The sequence below is a fragment of the Crocodylus siamensis genome, chromosome 1, assembly GCF_052110815.1.
Source record: "Crocodylus siamensis isolate JL-2025a chromosome 1, ASM5211081v1, whole genome shotgun sequence".
NCBI classification, from domain to species: domain Eukaryota; kingdom Metazoa; phylum Chordata; order Crocodylia; family Crocodylidae; genus Crocodylus; species Crocodylus siamensis.
In genome coordinates this window covers 420079815-420094868 of record NC_143395.1, presented here as the reverse complement: position 1 = coordinate 420094868, position 15054 = coordinate 420079815, and the positions used below count along the sequence as shown (strand labels likewise).

Sequence of the window (15054 nt, the reverse complement as noted above, 5' to 3'; positions counted from 1 at the left end):
CTCAGCTGACAGGCAAGGTGATGCTGACTTGCTCGCTGTTGCTCTCCACAGTGCCAGCTGAGAGGGAATATAAAATAGTGCCCTTGTTGTGCCCGGAAACTTTGCAAATCACTGTGTGCACTGGACAGGAGAAGGGTTGTGTAAGCAGTCAGGCCCAGAGCTTGTTCCACCCACGACGGGCCTCGGCGCGTGTCAAGTCAGGAGGCTCCGGTCATGCTTTCCCACTACCACAACCTACCACTCCAGGGGTTTTCAACCTTTTTTGCTTAAGTACTTCCAGTGGCTGGACATGGAAACTGAGGAAGCTGCAGAAGGTGGAGAGGGAGCAGTGGGGTGGAGGGGGTGCCAATATCATTCATGGGATGGGCAGAGACCTCCACATCCCCCACTGCATGGGGGAGGAGATGCAACCGTCACCCATCTGGAAGGCTGAGAAGTAGGTCCTTATTGGAAACAGAGAACGTATCATCTGACCTCTCCATAGCAAAATACGGTATTAACCTCTTGCTTATCCCTGGGTCTCCTTAGAGATGCCTCCTTAGAGATGCCATGCTGTGCTATTTCCGGGGCATCCTGATCCCCAAATCACGTCTCTCATGTAAGCGTCCCCCCGGACCTCCCTGTCCCATAGCAAGCATGGGCATCCCATGTGACTGATGAAAGACTGACGCAAAGTACCTATTTAATAGGTTGGCTTTTTCCTAGGCGTCAGTTGTCAGTTGCCCCATCTGGTTTAGCAGGGGTCCAACCTTGCCCTTGCTTTTCCTCCGGCTTCCCACATATCTGAAAAAGGACTTTTTGTTGTCCTTGATGCCTGAAGCTAGTTGGAGTTCAGTTGCAGCCTTGGCTTTCCTGGTTTGGTCCCTGCAGGACCGGAGCAGTGCGGAGTAATCCTCCTTGGAGGTGAATCCCATCCTCCAACCTTTGTAGGCTTTCCTTTTTAGCCACAGGAGGTCCGCTAGGTCCCTGGAGAGCCAGGGGGTCTGCTGTGCCTTCTTGCTGCCTTTCCTCCATGTTGGAATAGATTCAGCTTGTGCATTGAGGATCGCTTCGTTGAGAAGCAAACACTCTTCTAGAACTCCAATCTCCCTGGGGTCATGGTCCCTGAGGGCCTGACCGACTAGCCTCTTAAGCTTGTCAAAGTCGGCTTTTCTGAAGTCAAGGACTTCTGTGTTGCTGACTGACTTGCCAGCTTTACGGCAGATAGTGAAGGTGATCAGCTCGTGGTCGCTGCCACCCAGCTTCCCATCGATCACTGGTCACCGATTAGGTCATCCCCCATAGCCAGTACCAGGTCAAGCAGCGCTTTGCCTCTCGTTTGCCCAGAGGGTCTCTAGCTGTCCATGCCGGTCACCAACGTTAGCTTGCAGGGACATGTAGCTTTCCTTCACATAGAGAGCTACACCCCCGCCACTTTTGTCAACACGATCCCTCCTGTACAGGGTATAGCCCTTGATACCCGTGGTCCAGTCATGGGTGGAGTCCCACCAGGTCTCCCTTATCCCAGTGACTTCATAATTCTTTGCACTGAGCAGGAGGACGAGCTCGTCCTGCTTGTTGCCCAGGCTCCTGGCATTAGTGTACAGGCAGGCAAGAGTGCCCTTGGGGGCTCTTGCCTTGCCCATAGATTGTGCCAGGGCTGGGGCAGGGGTGGGCTCCCTTAAGTGCCTTGGTCTGCTGGCTTTGCAAGGGTCGCTCAGCGGGCCAGCAGGAGCAGTAGTCCCCCCATCCCCCAGCGGGCTTAGTTTAAAGCCCGGTGGAGCAGGTCAGCCGGCCTGGCTGAGAAGAGCCTCCTCCCCAGGGGAGAGAGGTGGAGGCAATCTTTTCCCAGCAGCTCGCTGCCTCTCTCTCCAGAGAGCGGGCTGTGGTCATGGAAGCCAAAGTCTTCCCGATGACACCAGCACCGCAGTCTTTGGTTGACTGCGTGGATCCTCCTCTCCCTTCTCAGCCCATAGCTCGAGACTGGGAGGAGCGACGAAAACACCACCTTGAGCTCCCAGACCCCTAAGCCCCGCTCCCAACTCCCTGTAGCACCTCATGACCCGGCTGGGGGGCTCCGAGTCGTGTCATTGGTGCCTACATGAATAAGGAGCATGGGGTAGTGGTTTGTGGGCCGGAGGAGCTGCGGGATCCTCTCCACAATGTCTCGGATGCGGGCCCCCAGGAAGCAGCAGACTTCCCAGGCTAAGGGGTCGGGGCGGCAGATTGCCCCCTCAGTGCCTGCAGGACGGGGTCTCCCACAACAAACACCTTTCGCTTTGACTTGGGGAGAGCGGGGCCAGTAGCTGCGGTCGAGCCTGGGTTGCCTGCAGGAGCCGGCAACTGCGCAGGCTCTGCTGGGGCTGCAAGAGGTGCGAACCTGTTGCTAAGCTCCGGCGAGGGGGAGCCTTGGTGCAGCGGGCCTCAGGGCCCTTGACCACCTCGGTCCATGCCCCTGACTGGGCAGAGCGGGAGGTCCCAGAGTCCTCCTTAGTTGCGGAGGGAGACGGTGCTCTCCCCTGCGGCTCCCGGGGAGAAGGGCCTGGCAGTAGGAGTCTATCTCCTGCTCACAGTCCCTGATGGCACGCAGTCTCTGGACTGTGGCCTGGAGCGCCTCCCGCCGGCGCGCCAGAGACCCCAGTAGGGAGCAGACCCCGCACGGGGAGGTAGCCATGTTCCCGGGCCCCAGAGCCTGGAAAAGGGACAGGCAGCCCCCGCAGCCGAGAGCCAGGGGCTCCATGTGCGTGGAGCCCGGGACCATGGGCTCCGTCTGGGCGGCCGTCTTTGAGGTGCCCGATGGGGGGCACAGAGCCCGAGGGGACCCGAGGGGTGCGGCGCGTACCCATCCGCATCATGCCTCTGGTAGGCTGGCTACGGCTGGGGGGGTCACAGGCAGGGTCTCATGCCCTCCCACGCGCTCTCCTGCGCAAACTCCACGGTAACTCGGGCACCTGTTTGCGCAGCCTGTTCATGCAGCTCCGGTCGCGTGGCTCCCTGGTGGGCTGCGCCAAGTAGGGGCCTGGGCGGGGGCTTGACCCGGCGGACACCAGGCAGTGGCTTCCTCCCAGGAAGCGAGGAGTTAACGCCTTCCCACCACGAGCCCGCTTACCTCCGGCTGTGCTGGGGGTCGGCAGGGGGCTCGGCGGCTGCTGAGGGGGTGTCTGGGGGGGTTTCGGGGGAGCGGGGGTTCAGCGGGCTTCACCTGCTGTTGTTTTCTCTTCCAAGTGAAGGCAAAAAGGTATTGAGACTGGGCTGCAACTGGGTTTGAAAAGCAGGCAGCACATAAATCAGTTACTGTGACTCGAATGGCCCACCACGGGATGGAGGTAACAGTAGTGGCAGGGTTAGGAGCAACGGCCACTCTGGAAATCACATAATCTTTTATAGCACGTAAGTCTTGCACAAAACGATAAAGAGGCTTGCCATCCTTTTCTAATTTAGGTTTCCTGACTGGTAACAGGCGGGTATTGCAGGGACATTGACACTCCACTAAAATCCCTTTCCTGATATATTCATCTATCAGGGGCTGCAAACCTTCTTCTGCTTCTTTATTCAGCGGGTACTGAGGCATGCAGGGCAGGACTCCCCCCTTGGTTTGAATAACAACCGCAGTGGCAGACTTCAGCAGTCCTGCATCAGTGGCCTCCCAGCCCCACAATGTGGCTGGCAATCATTGTAGCTCCACCAGTAAATTTTTCTTCCCCCCCCCCCCAAGGTCAACGCCCCGGCGAAACAAGGCAGTTTGTCAATCGGTAATTCTAAAGTTATTCCCTCCGGACTGCAGCGTAGAGTGGCCCTCAGCTTACACAGTAAGTTGCATCCTAACAAATTCATAGGAGCCCGGGCAGGCAACAAAAAGGAGTGCTCACACGACAAGGGTCCCACTGGGACTCGAGCAGGGGTGCTCCTGCTAGTTTTGAACAATTCCCCCCACTCCCATCACAGTCTCTGGTCCTTCCTCAGTTAGACCTGCACGCTCAGGAGTTGTAGATAACATAGACATAGTAGCGCCGGTGTCAATTAAACAATCATATCGTTGCTCTCCTACCTGAATTGAGGCAACAGGGTCGCTCTTATTGCAATTTATAGTTACCACAGGGTAGACGGGGTGAGGGTGGTCAGTCGGGGCGCTGAGTCCGTCTTTCCTGCAAGTAGTCTTTGACACCGGCTCCTGGCGTCACTGGTCCGGAGGGGGCCCCTGTTCTGAGATGGCTCCGATGCTCATCCCCTTCCTCCGGGGACACTCTCGTTTGAAGTGTCCAGGTTGTTTACAGTGGTAACATACTTCGCCGGCCCTCTGAACTGTGGACCACCCCTCACCCTGGTTTCTCTGACCTAATCCCCTCCGTTGAAACCCTCCCTGGCCCCTTCCCCTGGTCCGCCCTCTTCCTGACACGCTGTGCATCGCTCCCTCAACCATTGCAGCTACTAGCTTAAAATCTTCCTTTCTCTCCTTCTTTCTTTCCCTCTCCTTTCTCCCATCAAACACATAGCTTGCTATGTTTCTTATCTCTAACATACTCTTTCCTTCCCACCCTGGAGTATACCTGCAGAAATGCTCCTGGATATCGGGAGCACTCTGGTTTACAAAGGCTGATACCGGTGAAGGCACGTGCTCTGGTTTATCTACATCAAGACGAACCTATGTCTTGGCTGCCTCACACAAACGGGTAAAGAAGGCATCCGGATGCTCCTTGGGTCCCTGTTTGCATGCATGGGATTTCCCCCAATTCACAGGCTTTTTACTGGCTTCATCAAAGCCTGCTAGTGAGTCATTCCGGGCTTCCCTCAGGGATGCCATTCCCCCGGGGGGTTGTAATCCCAGTTAGGTTCATTAGAAGGCCAAGGATCTCTCTTTGCTGCTGAGGCAACAGCCCTGGCACAGTCTAAAACTTTAGCCCGCTCGTCTGGGGTCAGCAGGGTATCCATGAGTTCCTGCATTTCTGACCAAGAAGGGTCATAAGTATGGACTATGCGCCGAATAGTCCGTCCTACTTCATCAGGTTTTTCCCGGAAAGAGGGGGTTTGTTGTTGCAAAATGAGGAGGTCCCCTCGGGTGAAAGGCACATGAGTTAGAGTAGGGCGAACCTGGAAGCTGATGCAAAAATTTGCGGTTTGTTTCTCGGGAGGCGAAGAACTCTCAGACACACACTATTAGCAACACAAAAGGTATATTTGCAAATAGGGTCAGAGTGAAGACAAAAGACCACTCTGTCCGCGGGGAAAACTTTCAGCTGGACTTTTATCCTCTCTCTCCTGGGCACGTGTGCAGAAGCAGGAACTCTTACAACTCATTTCCGGTTTATACAAACATACATGAAATGACGTCATGTCCTCCGTCGCATGTGCATTATAATTAACTACTTAAGTATGCGGGGCGGATAGGCTTATATGCATTAGCTAATTACGTATGCTTAGAAAGCTCTCTAGGTTACCAAAAGTTCAAACTCACTCTGTCCCAAGGACACAATCATTAAAATTGCAATTTCTCTTATCTACATGAGGAAGCAGAGGGAGTGTGATTTAGTGTAACAAAGAGATAGTAAATTTGCCAAAGAAGAAAAGGGAGTGATACCTTAACACCGAGAGTCCTTGGTCGTTTCTTCCCCCACCACCAGGCACGAGATGCCAGCTGTGCAGTTCTAACAACACTCTATTCATAATGCATTTTTAATTATATGTCTAACAATATCCCCCCTCAAGATGCTTTCTGCTCCTTTATTATGCAGATAACAACAAGGCACATTAAGATTCCCACCATATTTTCCCTTTTATGAGATCAAACACAGCCTAACTGTTTCCCTTTTTACTTTCTTGTCTAATTTTTTGAACTTTGATTAAGCCGTCTCAGGCGCACTTGGAGATCACCAGTAGGTTCACAGCTCTACTTGCTGGCTTTCTGTTCTGAAGACGACTCAGCTTCCGGAGTGAGCTCGTCTTGGGAGTTGATGTCCTCTGACGCTCGTGGATGTTGTTTCACACGGGTATAGTGTATCCAACAGTCATGGCCAGCAATCTTTACAGCGGTGTGGGTTGTTAGAAGTACCTGGAAAGGGCCACTCCACCTCTTAGTCAAAGGTTCCTTTTTTCACCGCTGCACCAAGACCCAGTCTCCCGGGGAGAAGTCATGTACCGGTACGTCAAAAGGCAGGCGCTGAAAGGAGGCTGCATACCTGTGAAGAGAAGACAAGACAGACTGCAAAGCAATAATATACATATGAAGCTCACTATTACCTAATTCAAAAGTTACATTTTCTCGCATCCCAGGGGGTAAGACTCGAGGCAGTTTGCCAAACATAATTTTATATGGGGTCAATTTGAGGCCCTGTCGGGGAGTGTTTTGAATGCAAGTAAGAGCTAGCGGCAATGCTTGAGGCCACTTAAGGCGTGTTTCGATACAGATTTTGGTAAGCAGAGTCTTTAAAGTCCTATTCATGCATTCCACTTGTCCTGAACTCTGCGGTCTCCATGGTGCGTGTAGTTTCTAAGTGATCTGGAGAGCTTGCGCGACTTTTTGAACCACTTTTCCCACGAAGTGTTGTCCTTGATCCGACTCGATGGACTCAGGCAGGTAATACCGGGGAATGATCTCCTGCAATAAATACTTCACTACTGTAGCTGCAGTGGCAGTCCTGGTGGGCCATGCCTTGACCCAACCAGAGAGCTGGTCTACCATGACAAGTAAAAACCTATGATGTCTGGACTGTGGGAGCTCGGCAAAATCAATCTGCCATGCCTGTCCAGGATACGCTGCCCAGGGTCTCCCTCCCATTGGCACAGGGGGTTTCCTTCAAGGGTTTACTTTCTGGCATGTGATGCACTTGGTAGCAATGCGCTGAGCTTCTACATATAGCCCTGGGGCTACTGCTTGGCGGATCACTAGATCACCCATAGCCAAGCCTCCCATATGGGTTCTTGCATGGAGCTGTTGCAGCACCTCCCGAAGCAATGGCCTGGGTATCATGACTTTCCCTCCTGGTACTATCCACCACCCCTGGGAGTTCTTTTCTGCACAAGCTTTCTGTGCAAATTTATCTTCTTCAGGGGAATACTGTGGGACTAAATCCTGGACGTATGGCCATATGGCATGGGACATGGCCTGCTTGGATACCTCCTCCGCTTCTTCCCCAATAAATGCGGCTTCCTTTGCTGCCGCATCAGCCTTTGCATTTCTAAGCTTATGCTTTTCCTCAGCAGCCTTCCCATGGGCCTGCACATGAATGACTGCTACCTCTTTAGGCTGGTAGAGTGCCTCTAGTAGCTTGATAATCTGAGGGCCATTAGCAATTTTATTCCCAGAGGCCGTAATGAAACCCCTTTCTTTCTACAATAATCTGTGCGCATGGACTGTAGAAAAAGCATAGCGAGAGTCAGTGTATATATTAACCCGCTGGTCTGTCCCCAGCTGTAATGCTTGGGTGAGCGCAGTGAGTTTTGCGGCTTGTGCCGACCATGAGCTCGGCAATGACTTTCTCCATACTACCTTATCCAAGGCTACCACTGCACATTCTGTTCGTCTTTTTCCATCGATGACAGAGCTGGAGCCGTCTACGAAGTATTCAGCATACTGGAGGAGAGTCACTGTGGGGTGTGATCCCTTCCACTCCTCCAAGTCCTTCTGAAGGGCAAGTCCGAAAATATGGGGGGCTGCTATGAATCCTTGTGGAAGAACTGTCCACATGAGTTGGGTTTTATGGAAACTATCTGGATCCTCCCATTCAAAAGCAAACAATTTTTGACTCTCTCAGTGAAGGGGAATAGAGAAGAAAGCATCTTTCAAATCTAGCACTGAAAATATTTCAGCTTCCCCTGGTACTTGTGTCAAAATCGTGTGAGGGTTCGGGACTACAGGATGGTCTGAAAGGACCTTCTTATTTACTGCTCGCAGGTCTTGGACCAGTCTGTATGAGACCCCATCTGCCTTCGGCACTCCAAGAATGGGGGTGTTATAGGGTGAGGACCCTTCCACTAGCCATCCGCACCTCTTGTATTTCTCTATTAACGGCTTGAGTCCAGCTCTGGCCGATCGGCTGGCTGGGTACTGCTTTACCTGAACGGGCCCCTCCCCATCCTTGAGTACGATCCTTGCCGGGGAGACCGACTCAGCTCGCGCAGGGGTTCCATCAGCCCATACCGAAGGGTCTACTCCAGTCATGTGATCTTCCGAACTTACTGCAGGACGACGGTCCTCCAGGAGAGCCATCTGATAATTCGAGCTCTGCTTGACAGGTAGCTGCACCACCATCTGATCGTCTTTGAAAAAGATCTCAGCTTGCAATTTTGTGAGTAAGTTTTGCCCAAGGAGTGCAACCGGGCAACTTGGAGAATATACAAAGGAGTGCTCAAGCAAATGGTCCCCCACTTTGGTGAGGAGTGGCTTACAAACAGGGAGTCGGGATTGTGTTTTTTCAATCCCTTCCACAAGTACATGCTGTTCACTAGTTCCTGCACAGGGGTTTTTTCTGGAATTATTGAAAATGTAGCCCCAGTATCCACCAAGGGTTTAAAGTTTTTGCCACTAACCCTAATAGTTCCTATGGGATCTTCTCGGGCTCCAACCCGAAGGGTAGTGGTCTTAGATCCCCATCCCCTTCATTCTGTGTCCTCACCCTTTTCCTCTGCCCGCATGAGGTGACCTCTCGGTTCCCCCTATCTCTTCTCCTTCAGCTTTGGGCATTCCCTCTTCCAGTGTCCTTTCTTTTTGCAATAAGCACAAACGTCTGCTTTTACTCTTTCTCCTTTCCCCTTCTGCATCCCAGCCTTTCCAGGGTTACCTCCAGTTATAGCAGCTGCCAGCACTGCCATTTGTAGCTGAGCCTTTTTATCCTCCTTGCGCTCCTGCATATGCTCACAATTCCCATATACCTTATATGCAATTTCCACCAGCTCTGAAATCGGTTTCCCAGCACCTCCCTCAGTTTTCTGTAACTTCTTACGGATATCAGCAGCGGATTGACCAATAAACATAAGACTTACCATGCGTTGATTATCTGGGGCTTCTGGATCTAGGTCCAAAAACCTGCGGAACGCCTCATACAGCCTCCCGAGGAAAGCTGAGGGATTCTTCTCTCTTCCCTTTCTTACTTCATACAACTTAGACAGATGAGTAACTCGAGGCACTGCCTTTTCCATTGCTTCTACTATAATCCCCAGATACCATGCACTCAGCTCTCTTCCTTCTGCAGTATGATTATCCCATCTCGGTTCTTCAACAGGACAAGTATCACGTAGAGTATGACCATCAGCCCCCTCTGACTCTATTCTGGCTACTGCAATTCATTCTGCTGTTCTCAACACTAATCTCCTTTCCTCCGGGGTCAGGAGGGTCCGGAGCATCATCTGGACATCAGCCCAAGTGGGTCGATGAGTCTGCCCAATAGATCGAAACAGGTCCCTCATCTTTTCAGGGTCTTCACGAAAAGAGGGGCTCTGAATCTTCCAGTTAAATAAATCTGAAGTCCTCACTACCTGACAGGGCAACCGGAGAGCGGGTCCGATACTCAGCCAATTCAGAATCTCCCCCCTCATTAGACTCAGGGAGTACAGGCGGTCCTCCTCGAGTCTTTTCTTTAACAACTATCACATGAGACTTTACTAAGCATTCTTTAATCCAAGGTGGTTGATTTTGAACCACCCACAACCAACAATCAATATAAGGAAATTGATTTCAATACCCGTTCTGCATAACTATTTCATGGATAGCTATCACTTTTTTTACTACAAAGGATCCTTTCAGGGTCCAGTGGACCCCAAATGTTGGCCACTCGAGTTGACAAAACTTAATTAAATCACCTTTTTTCATTTTTACCTAGTAATCTGCCGGCTTTGTGAACTTATTGAAATGCCGTAATACAAATTCTAAAGGGCGTATTCGAGCTTTCTACACGAGAGCGACTCGTACCTATTTGCCCACAAGAGTGTGCCCAAGGCACACCAAATACCAAAAGACCCTTACAACAGATGATTTACCATGAGAGCCGAGCCTAGAGTTCCTCAGCAAACATGCACACCTTTTGTTTTGGATTCAGAACCAAATTGGGGAAAAGGAATTCGTATACTCACTCAGATACCCCAGAGATCTCGATCAAAATACCGAAACGTGTGTCTGACATCTCCAGAAACTGAAAATTTGCACGGGAGCCTTTAACTTCCCGAATATCCTGATTCACGCCTCAGACTCCAGGGGCGAGCCCAAAAAGTCGGCTCGGTGCGCACTCCCCCTGGTACCGGAGGCGATTTGTCGCTGGATTTCGGGGTAGTCCACGAGAAGGTCCCATCTGGGTCGCCAGGATCTGATGCAAAAATTTGCGGTTCGTTTCTCGGGAGTCGAAGAACTCTCAGACACACACTATTAGCAACACAAAAGGTATATTTGCAAATAGGGTCAGAGTGAAGACAAAAGACCACTCTGCCCACAGGGAAAATTTTTAGCTGACTTTTATCCTCTCTCTCTTGGGCACGTGTGCAGAAGCAGGAACTCTTACAACTCATTTCCGGTTTATACAAACATACATGAAATGATGTCACGTCATCCGTCGCATGAGCATTATAATTAACTACTTAAGTAGCGGGGCGGATAGGCTTATATGCATTAGCTAATTACGCATGCTTAGAAAGCTCTCTAGGTTACCAAAAGTTCAAACTCACTCTGTCCCAAGGACACAATCATTAAAATTGCAATTTCTCTTATCTACATGAGAAAGCAGAGGGAGTGTGATTTAGTGTAACAAAGAGATAGTAAATTTGCCAAAGAAGAAAAGGAAGTGACACCTTAACACAGAGAGTCCTTGGTCGTTTCTTCCCCCCACCAGGCACGAGATGCCAGCTGTGCAGTTCTAACAACACTCTATTCATAATGCATTTTTAATAATATTTCTAACAAAGCTGCCCCCGCCATCCACAAACGGGCCTGGGTAGGTTCGCAAAGGAGCCTGAACCACTGCATTCAGGTGCTCCTTCCCCTGGCTGGGGGGAAATGCCTCCCCCACAGGACCCCAGCTCCGGGTCCAGACTGAAGAAAAGCCTCCGGAGGCAGGGAGCCCGGAGCTCAGAGCCAGTGCTGACACCTCGGGAGCTGCAGCGCTCTCGTCAGGGGGCAGGGGTTGGCCGCGGACAGGCGGAGCAGGGTAGAGAGGCTCAGGTCCGTCTTCAGACTCCTCGGAGGCTGAAATCGGAGGATCATAAGGAGGTGGAGTGATAGGGTAAAGGTTTGGGGGCTTTTTCGACCAGTTCAGCCCACAGGTACCAATAATCCATCTGTTGAGGTTTTAGAGCTACCAATTTCATTCGAAGGAAAGCCAAACGAGACCGATCAAATGAGCCAAATTTTGGCCACCGTTTATCTGGAGCACCTTGTCGAGTTAGGACAGGCCACTCCTGCGTACACAAAATACAAGCGTGCTTCCTGCCCGTGCCAGACTGCACCGGCAGATTCCCTTCTCCCCAAACCTGGAGAAGCCTCCCTAAAGGAGATGCCAGTGGGACGTTTGAAGCCGATTGTCCCGTCCTCCCGAGACTTAAGCATTCTGGTCTAAAACTCCTGGGAACAGCTACCCCTCACGGCCGGCCCCACTTCCCTGACGCCCGGACCGAGCCCTCTGACTGGTGACAAACTCACCTGTGCCAGCTGGGAAGGCTGGTCCGGACCACGAGCAGCCGGGTCAGCACACAAGGGGTCCCGTCTGGGTCGCCAAATTGTTGAGGAGTTCGTGACCCCTCACGGAGCTGTTCCCAAAGACACAGAGTTGCTGTCTGTCTCAAAATGTATTCAGCATGCTGGGCACCCTTAGTGAACTCAGAGGTCCCAAATAAAACTGTTAGAGGCGATTTAGAGTTTACAGACAAGATGCACGCGGAGGTAGGGATTTTCCACTGTGAAGGAAAACAAGATGTTAGGTCAGTGTGGGAAAACTCTTAATTGTTTCAAAACTGGTTTTTGGCTATGTATTAACTAATGGAGGAGGGGTTGTATCTCTGCTTCATACTTCAAGGCGATGAGGCCTGTGTTTTATCAGCCTGTCCTTGAAGCACTGAGCCTGCTACACTATTATTTATGATCTTGTTAGTAAAATTTCTACAAAGGTATCCAGCCTCTGAAGGTGTTCCTTCACGAGGTCAGCATTTATGGAGGGTAGGGGATCCCCATCACCCAGATCTCCCTGTCCCATAGGGTCAGAGCAGAGTTAAAAGACTCAGATTACTCCGAACCACTGAGAAACTTTTTTATCCTTTCCCTCCTGGGCATATGTGCAGAAACAGGAACTCCTACAGCTCATTTCCGTTTCATACAAACATGTATGTGGCTACGTCACTTCATCCATGTATAATGTATATTATAATTAACTACTTAAGTATACAGCCTAAAACTTTTCCCTTTTTACTTTCTTGTCTAATTTTCTGAACTTTGATTAAGCCGTCTCAAGTGCACTTGGAGATCACCAGTAGGTTCACAGCTCTACTTGCTGGCGTCTTGTTCCGAGGACGACTAAGCTTCCGGAGTGAGCTCGTCTTGGGAGTTGATGTCCTCTGACGCTCGTGGATGTCGTTTCACATGGGTATGGTGTATCCAATGGTCATGGCCAGCAATCTTTACAGCGGTGTGGGTTGTTAGAAGTACCTGGAAAGGGCCACTCCACCTCTCAGTCAAAGGTTCCTTTTTTCACCGCTGCACCAAGACCCAGTCTCCCGGGGAGAAGTCATGTACCGGTACGTCTAAAGGCAGACGCTGAAAGGAGGCTGCATACCTGTGAAGAGAAGAGAAGACAGACTGCAAAGCAATAACGTACATATGAAGCTCACTATTACCTAATTCAAAAGTTACATTTTCTCGCATCCGAGGGGGTAAGACTCGAGGCGGTTTGCCAAACATAATTTCATATGGGGTCAATTTGAGGCCCCGTCGGGGAGTGTTTTGAATGCAAGTAAGAGCTAGCAGCAATGCTTGAGGCCACTTAAGGCGTGCTTCAATACAGATTTTGGTGAGCAGAGTCTTTAAGGTCCTATTCATGCGTTCCACTTGTCCTGAACTCTGTGGTCTCCATGGTGTGTGTAGTTTCCAAGTGATCTTGAGAGCTTGTGCGACTTCTTGAACTACCTTTCCCACAAAGTGTTGTCCTTGATCCGACTCGATAGATTCAGGCAGGGAATACTGGGGAATGATCTCCTGCAACAAATACTTCACTACTGTAGCTGCAGTGGCAGTCCTGGTGGGCCATGCCTCGACCCAACCAGAGAGCTGGTCTACCATGACAAGTAAAAACCTATGATGTCCGGACCGTGGGAGCTCGGCAAAATCAATCTGCCACGCTTGTCCAGGGTACGCTGCCCAGGGTCTACCTCCCATTGGCACAGGGGGTTTCCTTCAAGGGTTTACTTTCTGGCATGTGATGCACCTGGTAGCAATGCGCTGAGCTTCTACATATAGCCCTGGGGCTACTGCTTGGCGGATCACTAGATCACCCATAGCCAAGCCTCCCATATGGGTTCTTGCATGGAGCTGTTGCAGCACCTCCCGAAGCAATGGCCTGGGTATCATGACTTTTCTTCTCGATACTATCCACCACCCCAGGGAGTTCTTTTCTGCACAAGCTTTCTGTGCAAATTTATCTTCTTCAGGGGAATACTGCGGGACTAAATCCTGGATCTTTGGCCATATGGCATGGGACACGGCCTGCCTGGATACTTCCTCCGCTTCTCCCCCAATAAATGCGGCTTCCTTTGCTGCCGCATCAGCCTTTGCATTTCCAAGCTTATGCTTTTCCTCAGCAGCCTTCCCATGGGCCCGCACATGAATGACTGCTACCTCTTTAGGCTGGTGGAGTGCCTCTAGTAGCTTGATAATCTGAGGTCCGTTAGCAATTTTATTCCCAGAAGCCATAATGAAACCCCTTTCTTTCTACAATAGTCCGTGCGCATGGACTGTAGAAAAAGCATAGCAAGAGTCAGTGTATATATTAACCCGCTGGTCTGTCCCCAGCTGTAATGCTTGGATGAGCGCAGTGAGTTTTGCGGCTTGGGCCGACCATGAGCTCGGCAATGACTCCCTCCATACTACCTTATCCAAGGTTACCGCTGCACATCCTATTCATCTTTTTCCATCGATGACAGAGCTGGAGCCGTCTACGAAGTATTCAGCATCTGGGTCTTCAATTGGGTCCTCAGCAAGATCAGGCCGCACCAGCGTGGTTTGATTCAGGACCTCAAGGCAGTCATGCGTCGGTTTCCCTGGCTCCGGCAGCAAGGTTGCAGGGTTTAAGGCTGTAGTATGTTTGAAAGTAAGTCCTGGATTAGAGACCAAAAATATTTCATACCGTGATGGTCTGGAGGGGTTAAGAAACTTTCCTCCCTCAGTCCCTAGAATCTGGGGAACTCCACGTGGGGTGAATATTTCCATATCCGCACCCATGACTATCTTCTGGGCTTCTTCAACAACCACTGCTGTGGCTGCTACAGCCCGAAGACAGGCTGGCCACCCGAGTGCAACTGGATCTAGAACCTTTGAGTAATATCCCACGGGTCTCCAGGTTGGGCCTGATGGCTGCGTCAGCACCCCTGATGTGACCCCTCGATTCTCATGAACATACAGTCAATATGGTTTTTTACTATTTGGGATGGCCAGGACAGGGGGCTGGGTTAATGCTGCCTTAAGCAGATCAAAGGCATGCTGCATTTCTTTAGTCCATTTCCATTTAGTGAGACTCTCCTTAGTCAGTGAGTCATACAGTGGTCTAGCCTTCCCACCATAATCTGGTATCCATAGTCGACAGAACCCAGTTAGCCCTAGGAATGCCCGCAGCTCCTTGGGTGACTTAGGTGGGGTTAGACCTTGGATTGCCTGTATGCGATCCGCACTCAGGGCTATGACTCCCTTTGAGAGCTTATATCCTAAAAAAGTAACTTGAGGCTGACATATTTGGGCTTTCTCTCTAGAGACTTTATATCCTTTTTTCCCCAGAGTGTTTAGGAGTGACCTGGTGGCTTTCTCGCAGAGCTGGAAGTTTGGGCTTGCAACTAGCAGGTCATCCACATACTGGAGGAGAGTCACTGCGGGGTGTGATCCCTTCCACTCCTCCAAGT

At 51.0% G+C, this 15054-nt stretch overlaps 1 protein-coding gene and 1 pseudogene across 2 annotated transcripts in view; one reads left to right on the top strand and one right to left on the bottom strand.

The window, feature by feature from the left end:
• LOC149875529 (uncharacterized) overlaps nt 1-15054 on the top strand; it is a 433980-nt gene that overhangs the window by 371830 nt on the left and 47096 nt on the right. The gene's annotated exons all lie outside the window — the stretch shown is intronic.
• Nucleotides 5160-15054, bottom strand: part of LOC149875521 (uncharacterized) — a 159745-nt pseudogene continuing 149850 nt past the window's right edge. The window contains exons 6-9 of the transcript XR_016443259.1: nt 12407-12722; nt 11597-11850; nt 10042-10327; nt 5160-6152 (exon numbers count right to left, since the gene is read on the bottom strand). The product of XR_016443259.1 is annotated as an uncharacterized LOC149875521 (transcript). The remainder of the gene's footprint in view (nt 6153-10041; nt 10328-11596; nt 11851-12406; nt 12723-15054) is intronic.